Source organism: Pygoscelis adeliae, unplaced genomic scaffold (genome assembly GCF_000699105.1).
Source record: "Pygoscelis adeliae isolate BGI_AS28 unplaced genomic scaffold, ASM69910v1 Scaffold314, whole genome shotgun sequence".
Lineage (NCBI taxonomy): Eukaryota > Metazoa > Chordata > Aves > Sphenisciformes > Spheniscidae > Pygoscelis > Pygoscelis adeliae.
The window spans coordinates 1773031-1775625 of NW_008824668.1; positions in this window are offsets into that span (position 1 = coordinate 1773031).

Sequence of the window (2595 nt, forward strand, 5' to 3'; positions counted from 1 at the left end):
GCTTCCATGTCCCTTTGGGCTGGAGGGTGGCTCCTGATGAAGCCTACAGGGGCAGGACTTCTAGCCTAAGGAAGTACGGACAGTTTGGGAAGGTGCGGACACACTCTTAAGTCGCAGCAGGACCGCTGTGCTCGCATCTGAGCTGTAAGGGGACAGGTAACCGGTGCTCACACACGGTCAGGGCAAGCAGCAGGAAAGCAGCACGCTGGCAGAGCTACAGGGGTCTCGCTTGTCACACACTGATTCAGCACAGCCATGGCAGGAACTGGGTTTTGTCCTGTGAAAAATGCAGATCCTGGTACAGACCCCACCAGGAAGGATCCCAGAGCTGAAGGTCACATCCAGTCTCAGGCAAAGCTCGTGTCCTAACTAGAGGCTTTGAAGGAACTTGGGAAGAGGTAGAGAGCCATCTAGCCAGATCCAGCAGACATGTACTTGTGGGGTGAGCACAAGACCACTGTGGGATCACTGCACAGGTGTGGAGGTTTAGTTTCACTGCTTCTGCAAGGAGTCCTCCCTGCAGCTTCCAGACTGTGGCTGCAGTGAAGGATCACTCCTCTCTTACAAGGCACCCTTAGTCAGCTTTTTTTCCTGATGGGATTTCTTGGCTCCTGCCTTCCAGTCAGCACTGAGGTAGCGATGGCACTCCGAAGCTTCAGAACTCAGGCTCCTGCCAACAGGATTTCCAGAGACATTTCAGGATTTGAGGGTTGTCTGATCCATTGTAGTAGTTTCAAGCATTTGAAAGCCCTCCTACAGGGCATCAGACAGCTTCAGCAACCCTGTTCTGAGAGCCAGTTTCACTGTCTGGCTCCTCTCCCCAGTCCAAGGGAGGATGAACTCAAGAAGCACTTAGTGGGGAACAAGACACAGTACTTCAGCAGAGGGAAGTATCCAGTCCCCATGGCCGAGGGGCACAGTACTACAAGCAGTCTCTGAAGCCCTCTACCTGGTTGTCCTGGCCTATTCCAGCCCAGAGTACAGAAGCATGGCGTAATCCACTCTGAGCCCCAAAGCTCATCTGAGTTACAGGAAACCTGAGCCTTGGAAGGACCACGTGGTGACTTCAAAACAGAAAAATCCCCGAATCCTCCCCTATCCTTAGTTTGCCTGTAGGCTACATTCAAGCACTTCAGGAGTGTCAAAACGACATCAAGGACATCCAGCTGGGAAACCTCCTGGTTCAGCACCCATTCGCGCAGCATGGAAATCCATTTGAGGTATTTGTCCTTCTGCTTTGACTCCCAGAAGATCAGTCTGAACCGCAGCCTCTGAACAGCAGAGCAAACAAAAGTCCCTGGGCTTGTATTCCAGCTGATCACCCTGGGTGAGAACAGCCCCTCAGCTGAGCAGGGAAGTGCCACTAGCTAACAGAAAGATGCCGGCTTCCGCAGTTGCTGCAGCAGCCCTGTGCAAGACAGTCTCCCAAGACTCTCCCCTACAGCCCCAAGCCCTGGGGACTAAGGTGCACAAAGCTGTCTCAGGATTAAGAGTGCAATGGCAACCCAAGACTCACACTTGGACGGCTGCCACTAAAAGCGGAGGGAGACCACAGCACCAGCCTCACACTTTTATTAGCCCCCAGCTATTTAGTCCTATAACTTCAGGAAAAGAACAGGCACCACTCAGTTTACAGTGGTTTTAGTTATTAAGACATGATAACTCATCTGAAGGTTGCTTTTTCTTCAGAGGGCCTGGTTCAGCAGGTAACACCAGTAGTGTTCACAATGCACCTTTGGGTTCTTATCATTGAGACAATCTTGCAAGACTTTCAGCACTGGATTCTCTCTGCTGCTTTCAAAGCCCAAGGACAGCTGATGTAGAGAGTTCTGCTGTGAAGAAGCCAGTGCAGAGAGCTCAGTAGTCATCCTGTTCTTCATAAAAATAGGAAACACAGACCCCTGCCCTCAAACAGGTGCATTATGCCAAGTTGCTAGTAGCAACCCTTGCTAATTGAACAGTTCCTTCAGTTGCTAGCTGAGAGGCCAGCCCCAGAAGTCATGCAATTGCCTGCTGAAAACAAGGAACAGATCTCTGCTAGCCCAGAGCAGCAGGACTGAGAACCTTTACTCCTAAGCGAGCCTTTTATAACAATTAGGCAATACTCCGTTGTCTTTCTGGAGCCACAAGTCCTTTAAGTGCTTCACATCAGCCACAGACTTGGGAAGAAGGCAAGGCCAAGAAGAGCTACAGACCTCAAAGTCCCCTGTGATGCTGGAGGCTCTTGTTTTTGTGATGACTGGATATATTTCACAGAAGTGAATACCTTGCTCGCATCACTGAGCCCAGAAAGTGAACTTGCTAAGGGTATGTTCTCAGAGCATTGTTTAAGAAACAGACTCATCCTTAGAAGGTGTACTGGAGGTGTCACAGCTGCTAAGAGAAGATGACAAGCTACAGTCACCATATCCCACAGATGGCTCCAAGGACCACTTTCAGTACCTGTACAAGCCAGGACCTTAGCCCTAACATTGAGCCTCAGATAGCACTTCAGCTTGGTTTTGGTACAGCCATTCACAACAGATCTGAGAGATCCAGGAGAGCCAGAAACTTGTCATTGTCTGCCTGATGGAATCAAAGTCTCTTTTGTTCTAT